This window comes from Cavia porcellus, unplaced genomic scaffold, assembly GCF_034190915.1.
Source record: "Cavia porcellus strain 051 isolate PalLab524CR breed Dunkin Hartley unplaced genomic scaffold, mCavPor4.1 scaffold_18, whole genome shotgun sequence".
Classification (NCBI taxonomy): domain Eukaryota; kingdom Metazoa; phylum Chordata; class Mammalia; order Rodentia; family Caviidae; genus Cavia; species Cavia porcellus.
Genome location: NW_026947501.1, coordinates 21,982,100 through 21,994,439, shown reverse-complemented (window position 1 = coordinate 21,994,439; position 12,340 = coordinate 21,982,100). Strand labels below are relative to the sequence as shown.

At 37.4% G+C, this 12,340-nt stretch overlaps 1 long non-coding RNA gene across 1 annotated transcript in view; it reads left to right on the top strand.

The window, feature by feature from the left end:
• Positions 1 to 12,340, top strand: part of LOC134471290 (uncharacterized) — a 106,015-nt gene that overhangs the window by 2,579 nt on the left and 91,096 nt on the right. Inside the window, exon 2 of the long non-coding RNA XR_010040591.1 lies at positions 11,554 to 11,649. This is a non-coding gene — a long non-coding RNA (uncharacterized LOC134471290). The remainder of the gene's footprint in view (positions 1 to 11,553; positions 11,650 to 12,340) is intronic.

The following is a 12,340-nucleotide window of genomic DNA, read 5'->3' as shown; positions in this document are numbered from 1 at the left end:
AGGACTATGCCTATTGGATGTGTGTGGACTTGTCCATCAAGATACATTTCATAAAATGTTCTTAGCACTGTAATTCAACAAACTGTAAATAAACCAAATGTCTTTCAACAGCTGAACTGTACTGAGCTGTACTCACACAAAATGCTGCCTAGTAATGAAAAATTACAGCTCCACGTAGCAACAAAGCATAAAGTAGGGTGAAAAAGCATAAGACTTCCTAACCCACATCTTACCTACATACTATGTGAATACTGTATATAAAGTCTAACAGGCAAAATTATCCTACATTGTATAGACATGTCAGTGTAAGTGTTAAAATTATAAAGAGAAATCTGGGAAGCGACTGTCATACAAGTCAATATAATGGTCATTTTTTTTTTAGAAGTAGGGACAGTAAAACAAATCAACAGAGGAAGGGGTGTTTACTGACTTTAGTCACTATCTTGTTTTAGCTATTGATACAAAAGTATTCATGTTGTGATAGCTCATTGAGTTTTGTTTTATGTATGTGTTATATTTTTATTTTAAAGAGGGTAAAACCAAGGAAAATAAAACACAATAAAACCAATCAAAACAAACCAGTGTAAGTGATCCAGGACTTCAAAACAATACAAAATCAGTAATAGTTACCATAATGCCTCTTGCTGTCCTCAAAATGGCTGCAAATACCCTCACACATAGTAAAAGTCAGTCAGAACAGAAAAGAATATAACCAAAAAAAACAAGACAATGAATGCAATACAGTACTCCAAAACAAGACAATAGTAAAGCCAAATATATATCTGCCATAATATATCTTGCTATCTTTGAAACAGCTACTTTTGTCATTGGGTATAACAAAGTCAAACAAAACAAAACAGAACAAATCCCAACCCAACAAAACAATGAAAATGATACAGGACTTCAAAACAAGACAAAAGAGAATTAATAATTGCTACCACCCTCAGAAAGAGATTCCCCCCCCACCCGATGCCACACTATTTACCGCCATCCTCTAGAGAGAGAATCAGACCACTGGCCCTACACCTGCAAAGTCAGTGAAACACCAGAACATCCCAAGCATCAAATTGCATTTCACCTCAATAATTATGACCACAGCCTGTGTCTCTCTGTATCAGCTGGTTGGTTATGGGGTAGGGTGGGTTGCCTCTTTTTATTTGCCAGCCTGTGTGCTGGTAGAGGCTTGGGTCTGGCTGTCCCCACTCTGGCAGCAGCCTGTGCATGGTGCTGGTTTGCAGGGAGGGCTTGCTTCTTGGAGTGGCTTTGTTCTCTCAGTCCATAGTCCACGTATGGTGCTGACCGCTGTGTATATTGATTTATAGAAATATTTTAAAGTGCTAGTGGTCCCAGCTTGTACCAAGAAATTTATCAATTTCTTCTTTGTAGCTTACTCTGTTTTCCTTCTTCAGTTTGGCTAACAAGCATCCTAGAACTGAATTTCAAGTTCAGTTTTAGCAGTCATGTAAACAATTTTTTTTGTTGTTATCAGGAATCGAACTCAAGACCTTCTGCTTACCAGGCAGGCACTGTGCCACTGAGTTACATCCCTGGCCCCCATGTAAACAATCTATGAGCAAATAAATTCATTATTTTTCCTCAGTCTTTGCTTACTAATACTTTCCCTTGTGGTGATTGTTTTTAACCTATATGTATTTAAACTGTACTTTACTATTATGTAATTATAATTGAATATACCTGTTTGCAATACATATTTGTTACTTGAACCACCATGTGGCTAATTTTGTAGCAATATTGTTATTCTCTTAGGAATCTCTCCTACACTAAACTGACTGAGAATACTAGAAGTGTATACACACACACACAATTAATTTACCTAAAGAAATAACCAACTCACATTTAGACGTTAAAGTAGTTGGAAAAATTCAGTAGTACTATTAGGAGTAAAAATTCAAAAGAATAATAATGAATAATATTCCATAACTGCCCAAATTCAGTAGTGTCCAAGTAACCACTAAACCAAGTAAAAATGTGAACACACCTAGAATGATTAGAATGTGTAATCGTTATGTAGCAGGACACTATTGTAAGCTTTCATTTCAAGGTTTCTTCATACAATTTGTCATAGTCCTAAGTGCACTTCACATTAATATGTTTTCTGAGTAGAATTCTAGAAGTAAGTTTAACTCTTTTGAGACGATACCTAGAAAGGGAATAGCTGGGTCAAATGGGGTTTCAGTTTTTGAGGATTCTCCATACTGATTTCTGTAGTTTTACTAGTTAACAGTGCCATCAGCAATGTAGAAGGGTTCCTCCCCACAACGTTGCCGGCATTTATTATTTAATTTCTTGAAGATGGTCATTATTTCTTGGATAAGATGGAATCAGTGTTATTTTACTTTACATTTCATTAATGGCCAGTGCTGTGGAGCATTTCTTCATATAGTGGCCATTTGTACTTTTTCTGTGAAATATCTATTCATTTCCCTTGCTCATTTTTTGGGGCAGGGGCGTTAGGTCTTTTTTGGAGAGTGAGTCTAATTTTCTGAGTTCTCTATATACTCTCAGTGTTGGTCCTCTGTCTGAAGTATCTAGCAAAAATTGTTTGCACATTTGTAGGTTGTCATTTTATTCTATGATGTGTTTCTTTTGCTATGTAGAAGCCTTTTAATTTGATATGATCTAATTTTTTTATTCATGGTACTATTTTCTGTGAAATCTGCCCCATCAAGTGCCTCTGCTGCCTCATTTGCCCAAGTAAAAATAATCGGGCTAGAAGAGGATTCGACTTTAAGATCCATTCTGTAGTGAAGCATGCCCATAATCACAGAACTGCAGAGGCTGAGACGGGAGGATCACTGTGAGTTCAAGGCTAGCCACGGCTACAAAGTAAGTCCAAGGCCAGCCTGAACTTCATAGGGTTAAAGACAGGGAGAAAGGGAGAGAGAGAGAGAGAGAGAGAGAGAGAGAGAGAGAGAGAGAGAGAGAGAGAGAGAGAGAGAGCGCGAGAGCGAGAGCGAGATCCAATGTGTAGGATCACTTGTCTTAGACAATCATATTCTTTCTGGGTGATTTGAGGTAAGAATTTGCTAGTGTGCTGTGTGTAAAACCGTGCTGGAGAGATCAGGAAAAATGAAGACTGCTAAGAGTGGAACAAAAAGAAGCAGTTGAACTATGCAGAATGAGGACCTCAGAAATGAATATCTATTGATACTTTGAAACCCAAACAACCTTTCAACTACAGTGTTCCTCCAGACAGGTTCTGTTGTGAGTCTAGTCTTTTTTTTTTTTTTTTTTTTAATGTTTACTCTTGTAGTAAACTTTATTTTTTTGGCCAAGCCAATGCCTATTGGTTTTTATTCTTTATATCCAATGTCCTCCATGCTAGGATGAATCTAGCTTTACAATCAACCAACCAGTGAAGAAAGCAACCAATCACCAAATAACTACATTTCCAAGACTTTCTTATAAGTAGAAGGGTTTACATGAGGAAGTTCTATCCCCAAAACTCAAAATAGAAGTCCTCAGGTGGTCTTCTGGAAATACCTTTAAAAAGAACAGCTAGTGGCTTATTTCTCTTCTTAATGGAAACAAGGAACTAACTACAGGGCCCATCATAGGACTGTGAAGGCTAATGCTATATTCTGGGGATGGGCTGGTGGAATGGAACATTTCAAGGAACCTAGGTTTCTAGAGACCACACAGCATGGTGCCTGCCTTTGGTTGCCTACCTCTAGACCAATAATCTTTTGGCCTTTGATAATAATTCTCAGAGTATGGTTTCCTCGAAGGATTAACATCACTAAGCAGTTGTTAGAAAGGTCATTCGTGGGCCCTACTCCAGATTTAGTAGATGAGAGAGTCATTGTGGATCTAGAAATTTTTCTAAAAGCCAAATGCAATTTTTAAAAATATGTAATTGTATATATGTGGTTCTGAGAAAATTGTCTAGTTTTAAAAATATTTAACATGCATATGTCCTGTGTTTACTGCTCATGCACACAAGAGTATGCACATAGATTCAAACATATTCCAAAGGAAATATCCCAAGTATTTATGACAGGCATTTATCTCTGGATTATGGCATTTAACTAATGCTTCTTTAACATTGTTTTTATTCTAACTCAAGGATTTACTGCCTTTAAATCCAGAAAAATATGAATGAAATGTGATGTATTGAGCCTGCAAACAGTAGGTGTAAGAATAGTCCCAATGTGAGAAACAAAGGATTTAATTATCAACAAATATCAACATAAAATTTCATAAGGTAGTAAAAATAGTATTTGCAGTGTACCAAGTATATTCACTGAAATTTTCACCACAATTAAGATGATGAATATATCCATGACCCCCACAAAATTTCTTTGTGCCCCTTAGTGTTACTTTTGTTTGAAGATGTAAACTGATATAATTTTCTTTTAATTGGTGGCCATATTTAATAACTTGCTCCAAGACTTTCTAAAGTTTCACAGTCAGCTCCTATGAATAGTGTTAGCTGCAGCTCAGCGTTGGTTCTGTTAAGTCTCTTTCTCCTTTTCCTGGGTAAGTTACTTTAGTTTCTTTGACATTTCCTCATCATGCTTATTTTTCAAAGTTTTCATCAGTTTTAAACTCTCAAGGTAGTGGTTGAGCTCAGATCTGGAACTAGAGAAGCCTATCACTTTAGGTTATAGCCTTAAAAATGAAGCCAGACAATGAATATTGAAAGAGAAAGCCTGGAGAGGTGGCTGGGTGAGAGAGCTCCACCCTAGGAGGGACCATTTTTAACTAAGTTGCCCTTAGGAGTTCGGTCTGTGAATGTCACTAGAGGACAGCATGTAAAACATGTTACCCCATTCTGGAATAGGGTGTATTTTTGAACACCACGCTTTCTGCAAGAAGCACTTAGCAACAGCTCTAATTGAATTCAACCTCGCTGATCATGGCAGGTACCAACCCCCACCTGGCTTTTATCTCCCAGGAATAATGGCTGTGGGTGTCATAGAAGCAATTTGGAAAGACATTTTCTTCTATTGCCTTAAGTGAAACCTTGAGTAGGTAAGAAAAAAAAAAATTGAGCAGCAGCCCCAAAATATCTTATTCAGGGTTAATAACTTTCTTTCCCTAGCCATAATGGAACTTGGCCATCATCTGTGTGTTTTTGCTTTAATGAATACCAGAAAGATGGCCTGATTTTAAACTTTGTCCTTGATTCTTCTTCAAGCACCTGGATCCAGATCAGTCACTCTGTCACCATCATTTTAATTTAGAACCCTTCTAAACTATGTCTGAGACCCTTACAGATTTCTTTATTTTGAAGTAAAAACAAGACCTGAAATTTTTTACAATTCTTTTTTTTTTTTTTTTTGTCTTCTTCCTTTTTATCGGTACCGGGGATTGAACTCACGACTGCCTGCTTGCACGGCAGGCACTTATGCCGCTGAGCTAAATCCCCAGCCCCCATTTTTTACAATTCTTAATAGTATTTAGGTTAGCCTGGTGAAATGTATGTCTAGAAAATGCAAACAGTATTTTTTGGTGAAGAGTCATTTATACAGAAGATTCTGGTCAGAGTTGGAAATGTTTTGATTGTTTAAGAATGAAATCAGTACTTAAAATATATTAAAGTTTTAAGTAATATTTTGGAGTAATTTGTACATAAAATAATAGGAAAGAAGTCACTTAAATTGCAAAAGCTCTACTGTATTAGAGAACTATCACTGCTCAGTTCACTTCCTTGCGTATGAAAATTTTCACTTTAACAAGCTTTCCCTATCTTTCACAGACTACTGGGAAAAATGACTGGTATCCTTCAAATGAATGTAGAAGAGTCTTGTGGCTTTGGTCTCGTAGTAATAATAATCTAGTGACAGATGTTAGAGAAAACTGGGAGTTGTCACCTTATTGGCAAGAAATCCATGGAGAAAATATAGACACATTTGCTCTGTTGAACTATTTTTCTAAATGTTACCATGGTTTCATCCACAAAAGCCTCCTTACCTTCTCATTTTCAAATCTTCCCTGTCCTTGAAGTCCTCCCTATTCAAAGTGTTGAGGAACAACATGGGCATCACTCTGTAAGCTTCTCAAAAATTGGGAACCCCAGACCTGTGAGGCACCAGCTGCATCAGAAACTGCACGACAATGGGTTCTCAGTTCTTTCACAACCACAGCACATTTGACTGGGGACCCATTATACGGACTTTATCTAACAAGTTTGGCTCGCAATGATTAATGTTTCTTTTCTCTAGGGTTCCATCTTCTCAGTCTGCTCTGTATAATTTAGCATTTGGTTATATAGTCTAATGTTGAGCAGTGATTATTGAAAGTATACAAATCTAATTTTCTTACGATGTTGTGATCTCCTGAACCTCAGATTGGTAGGGCCAATGCTGTGTGCTAGACTTTTGCCACGGGCTTGTTACCGAAGTTTGTAAGGCACATTTTTTATTCAAACATTTGTTGAAGTCATATATAATCTTTAAAACATTTTTTTAAAGAAATCTTGCTATTTACTCAAGCTCTGTATGAGTACATCATAGTCAAAAGTATAAAGGCAATATGGTGCAGAGTTCATTTTAAAACTTTGATGACACTACTCTATGATTCAACTAGAACATTATTCTTTAATCTCTATTTGGGTGAAACAATATCATTATGAGCCATCCCTTATGTTTAAAGGATCAGTTAGAATTAGTTCTCGGATTGTATTAGTACTTAACAAAATTAAACATTAGTAAGAGAGGATTGAAAAATATTCTATGAAAAAGAGCAATGTAATATATACATTACGCAGAAACACACACGCGCGCGCGTGCACACACACACACACACACACACACACACCACATACACGGATTTTCTGACTTGTGTTACTGCTCCAGGCAATGTTAGAAAGAGAAATGGGTTTTCTGTTTAGACTTTTTTTTTTTGTAACCCTTATAAGAAAACCAGTAATACACTTATTTTAAGGCCAGAAGTAATAGTTTTTCTATTAGAAAGACCAAACAACATTACTTTTATATATCCCATAGCTTGTTTCTTTTGTTGATATCAAAAGAATGGATCTATATCTGAAGATGTAAAGTTAATTAAGACCGCACAGACCATAAAGTTGTAGAGATTTTTCAGTCGACATGATAAATCATTTTTCTTAACACATTATTCATCTATAAAGAGACTGTACAGTCTTCAAGATTTGTACGTTTTTTGTATTCAGACCTTCTTAAGCTTAGTATTTTACTGATATCTTCACAAAAAAGGCTTGGTTGGGCTGGGGATTTAGCTCAGCAGCACAAGCGCTTGCCTGGCAAGTGTGAGGTTGTGAGTTTGATCCTGGATACTTTGTTCTCCTATGAGAGCCTCTGTAGCCCCTGCCCCATGAAGCTCTCCTGTGCCCACGTTAAAGGCCTCCTCCTTTGTCTCCTTTTTTTCTCTCTCATCCTTTCTGCACACTTCAGAATGAGTGCCCAAAAATAATCATTTGGTGCCATTTGAGACTCAGAGCTTTAGGCAGCGTTGTGACCCTTCCCCTGGTTCGAGCTGCTCTCCCAACCCCATGACCTATGAGCTGCTCTAAAGGTCTTTCTGTTATTTTGTCTTTCTCCTCATTATTTCTGTGCCTTTAGTTCGAGTCCCAAAATACTCAATCAGGTACCAAAAAAAGAAAAATCTTGGTTTACATAGGCTGAAGGAATAGTTGATTGCTAATCTATGATGAACTCTTAATACATTTTGTTTTTAGTTTTAAAGCAGTATGTCTCCTTGAAAGTTTTCCAACCTTTATTTTACTTTAATGTCGTCTTCCCTCTTTTATTTTAATAGTCTGAGAACAACGTGGAGTGGTGCTATAGTTGGGATCTGGACTGTTCACAAAAGGTCCAGCTTGAAGCTATTGGGAGGTGGGGCTTAGTGCAAGTAAGTTGGGTCGTTGGGGCGTTCCTTTCAAGAGAATATTGAAATTCTTGTCCTTCTTCTCAGTCTTTTGCTTGCTGGCCACCAGGATAGCATTCTCTGCCATGAGTGCCTACTGTAATGTGCTGCCTTACTACACATCCGAAAGCAAAATATGGGCTGAAACCTCCAAAACCGTGAGCCAAAATAAACATCTTTTTTTTTTTTTTTTTTTTTTTTTTTTGTCTTTTTCATTTTTATCGGTACCAGGGATTGAACTCACGACCACCTGCTTATAAGGCAGGCACTTACGCCACTGAGCTAAATCCCCAGCCCTGAATAAACATGTCTTGACACAAGTTGCTTATCTCCCGTGTATTGTCACTGGTAGCAGAAAGCTAACACAACTAGCCTTTGAAGCCTACCAAAAGCTGAGTAAATTAAAAAAAAAAAAAAGCTGAGTAAATTTGGCTTATCCCAGAAGCATCAGAAAATCCTTATGATTTTAACCAGCATCTGCTGGATTTCTTTGGAGTGAAAGCTGGTGATTTTCAACAGGGAAATTTGCTTTGAAATGACCTTCAGACTGTCAGGAATATGTCTTCTCATGAGGCAGGTTTGGGGGAGTGATACACTGAAGATGATGTTTGGAAAGTAGAAAATAGTGAAGGCAATTGCAGAGGCAAAAGAGCATCAGCACCCCACATTTTAAGCACTGAAATTGTTTGGAAAATTCCAGTTTTTACTGTTGTACATACCTGTGGATGTAGAGATCCTTTGGAGCAGTGATTCCCAAACTTTGTCACCAAGGATTGGCTTTGTGGAATTCAACTTTTTCACCATGAGGTTTCTGCATGATTCAAGTGCACTACATTTATTGAATACTTTATTTCTATTATTATGTTGTAATATACAATAAAATAACTGTAATTTAAGAAAGATTCTTGATATTTTCTTTTAGATATAGCTTTTTTTAAATTTTTCATCTTGGTTTGGGACTTCAGAACTTTCTAAGGTGGGCCTAGGGTGTTTTTTTTGTTTGTTTGTTTGTTTTCCCTGCCTTCTGGTAGTAGCCTTTAGGGCTCAGATGTGTTGGTCAGGGGGGCCTGGGGTGCAGCCTAGGTTCAAGTGAGTGGAGGCAAGTAATCCCATGCCGCATTTTTACTATCTATATTAGAAATATTATGTGTGAATGTGAGAATTGAGGGAGAAATTTTTATTTTTTTTCTTTCATGATAACCATATTTTGTGCATTTTTCTTTGATGTTGAAAGTAATCTGTATACATCGTAGAAAATTGGAGGTCATAAAAACTTAAAGAAAAATAAGATTTAGTCATATGCCATAATTCAGAAATAACTACTCATTGTATTGGAAGTTACTTTTGAATATGGTATATGTATGTGTACATGAAGGTTATTTTATCTTTCAAGCTTTCTCTACATATGTATATGTGACTTGCTTTCATTTGATACATTATGTTATAAGCATTTCCTTTTGTTTTCGTACTGGGAATTGAACACATGACCTCGCACTTGCCAGGCTGGGACTCTTGTCACGGAGCTAATCTCCTGACCCAGCATTTCCATTCGTTATTGAGACTTCTTTTTTTATGCTATGGTTCACATGGGGAAAATATCAATTCTTTGTCGTATTTTCCAGAAAAATTTTTAAATGTGTCATTGCTTTTTAAATTTGAAAGTGTTTTATTCGTTTTTCATTTCATTTCAAAATTTTTAAATGTACTGGCATTTTAATTTGTGACTTTTTCCCCATTTTGTTGGGTCCATGTAGGTTTGTGCACTCAGGCTCATTTGCTTACTGCTGACCAAATCAAAGAAGGCCATTTATTTTGTCAAAAGAAAACCAGATTTATTTAAAGCTGGCTGTAAGGAGACAGAGAGGCCCTGCACCTAGGTGTGTTAGGGTCTTTTTTTTTTTTTTTTTTTTTTTTAGCAAGGAACTCTGAGGGGAGGGTTGGGTGACAGTGAGATAATAGACATGTTCAGGCTTGTTTCCTCCCTTTCTGGGTGCGGATCTTTTTCCTCCCTTTCTGGGTGTGGAAATGAATGGGCTTGACCTCCTGCTGCTCTTATCTAAATATTCTGTCCATTCATCTAGACTGGGGAGAATAAGGAACATTAAATGCCCTAGGCCTCAGGAGGTTTGGAGAAGCCACTTGTCTGTAATTCAAAAAAATCTAATCTTGAAGTTTCTTTCCCCTACTCCCCGGAGAGAAGCTCTCCATAGCCCAGGCTCTGAATCATCCTCCTGCCTCAGCCTCCCAAGTACGGTATTACAGGATTGCACCACCACACCTGACTAAGATTGTATTTTGCTGGGGCAATTACACTCCGTCTTGTGCTTATATCATCTTTCTACAGCTCAGGGACAAAAACAACTGCCACCACAATGTCCTTCAAACCCCACTCCCACAAATGCACCCACGCACAGTATCTTGAGTCCATGTCAACTGGACTCTTGTGTATAAAGGGACAATCTGAGTTACATTTTTTTCTGAGAGTTGAAACTTCTTTTCGAATCATATCTGCTCATCAGTAGAATATATATTTTACCAAAACTTCTACATCACTTTTAAGAGACCTGAAAGATAGTTGCTTAAGACCTTTAAGTGGTGTAAGTTCTATCCTCTTCAAATGGTTTAAGAATCTCTTAGAGGGCTTGTTAAAGACCATGCTGCTGGGTCTCTCCTCCAGAGTTTTTATTCAATAGGTGTAAGGGTGGGTGCCAAAGAATTTGGACTTCTAAGTAGTTTCCAGATGCTGCTACTCCTTTAAGAACCACACACAAAACTAACAAATGGATTGTAAGTCATGTTCAGGCTTGTAACAAATGGGTGTTAACAAATGGGTAATAAGCACCCACGGTAAATGACTTGTGGTCCAGGTCTGCGCTGTGGTTGTGTGGTGCTCTGGGAATCAGGCCCTGATTGCTCTGTAACTTTTGGACAGTGACTTTATGCCTGGTGGCCTCACAATGGATGCTCAGCAAAATGTTCTCTTTAAGAAGAAGATGAATAAGCTCCATCTATACCCCCCTTACCTAATTTGGGCCTTGCGATTTCTGTTGGCAGCGTTTTTTTTCATTTTTGTTTTTGTTTTTGGTTTTTTATTTTTTTGGCTGAAACTGACATGAGGCCACTTTACATGAATAGATTTTTAGATAAGTTTGGTGCATGGCAATCCTTCATTAAATTGGAATTGGCAGACATCTGTGTGTTGCTTGTGATTTCAGTGGCAGTGTTTCTAATGTCTCATCATTACAATGTTATTGGCTTCATGTATCAACAAAGATTTCCTCCTATATTAAATTCTATTCAGATTTTGCTGAACTCTTTCAACTAAGTCTTGGTTTTATAAAAATTTTGTGTGTGTCTCTGCATTGTCCAATTTTAGCAAGAATTTTGCTAAAGGCAGTTTAACCAGAAGTCACCACATTCTAAGTGTCTGGTCACCCTCCATATCGCATTCCCCACCATCTCCAGGTGCCTGGTCACTCCAGCCTGCCTTTAACCAAGACTCCTGTTAAGTTGGTGTCGTGGTTTACATCAGTAGCCCCCAAGCCTCATGTAATTACGCATTTGTGATGGGTTCCTTGTCTAGTGCTCAAATAGGCGCTACACCCACCTAGGGGTAGAGCCAGGATACGATGTGGGAATGGTGGGAAGAGGGTGTGTGTCTCTCTCTCTCTTTCTCTCTTGCAGGCTTCCACCTGCTGTTTGCAGGTGCCATGAACTGCAGCCCCGCCATGCCACCCTGCCTTGAAGCCAGCTGAGTATGGACTAAAACTTCCAAGAACTGTAAGAATTATACCTTTGCTTCCTTCATTTTGGGTGTCAGATATTTTGTCCCATCATTGAGTAAAAAGTAACTGACAGTTGACTTAAGCAGAATCCCTCCTTTTCCCCAATGTTTGCTTTTAGTAGTTTTTCTTTTTTTTGCTCCATACTTTCTTCTTTGGTTATAAATTCCCATTTGCCAGTGTTGTATGTGATATTGAACCCAGTTCTATCCTGAGGTTTCTTTTACAGTACCATAATAACCTTGCAACAAAAATCTGTTTTTATTCTTTTAACTATTGTCCAGCTCCATTTTTTGTTTGAGAAGATTAAGGAGATACTTTACTTTCCCCTCTCACTAATAAAGACATATCAGGAATGGAGTATTTAAATGTCATAGATCTTATTTAGTGTATTGATGTAGCTGAACTCATTGCACTGGCACTTGTCCTAAAACTGAATCATCCTTGCATTTATTCCTGATTGTCTTAGTGTACTGAATTTCATTATATTTATTTAGATTTTTATATCACTTTCTATTAAATTAGTAAGTAGCTCACTTAAGTTATAACAGAATTTTATATAAGCTCTGAAAAAATAAAAAAACCTTGCAAGTGTGTAATGTGTCCCTGGGAATCTACTACACTGAGGTTTACATATATTAGCCTATTTAAATTTCATAGTAATTTTATTAAGTGTATGCTTTATTATC